Raw genomic sequence first — 581 nt, 5'->3', positions numbered from 1 at the left:
ATCCAAATACTTATAGCCAAACTTGTGCGTTCACTCTAACATATGTATGTGAGGATCTGGGCAAATCAAGCTTACCCCTTTTTAAGTACGTTTCGGTGTAGAGACCATTTCACATGATCGTAATGTGGGATTTACAGCCATAAACACATTTCTTCCACTCTGATATGTGTTCGGTGTAGCACATGCTATATATATATTCCTTTCTATCTTGTCATCAAGTTACATTTCTTCTACCACAGCGATCAGATAATGTGTGAAGGAATATTTTTATTAATCTATGCATTTTTTTTCTACAGCTCAAAGAACTACTTAAGACTTATACAATAGCTTATCATATTTCGCTCATCATTTCCCTATGTAAACATCATTATCAGGGAAAGAACCTGATATTAGTTGGAGAGGGTCGTCTTGCAAAAAATTATTATTACTTTAGACAATGTTGCATAAATGTTTACTTAAACTAAATACAAGTAACTTATCACACGGCATCACATCACTTCAGGCTTATAGGACTCGATATGCCATTTCCTCTCTCTCCAGTTCTATTTATACGGGAAACACGGTTTGATAATTGCTGCGGG

Source organism: Penaeus monodon, chromosome 19 (genome assembly GCF_015228065.2).
Source record: "Penaeus monodon isolate SGIC_2016 chromosome 19, NSTDA_Pmon_1, whole genome shotgun sequence".
Classification (NCBI taxonomy): domain Eukaryota; kingdom Metazoa; phylum Arthropoda; class Malacostraca; order Decapoda; family Penaeidae; genus Penaeus; species Penaeus monodon.
The sequence above is the reverse complement of the archived record's forward strand: the minus strand, read 5'-3'. Positions refer to the sequence as shown.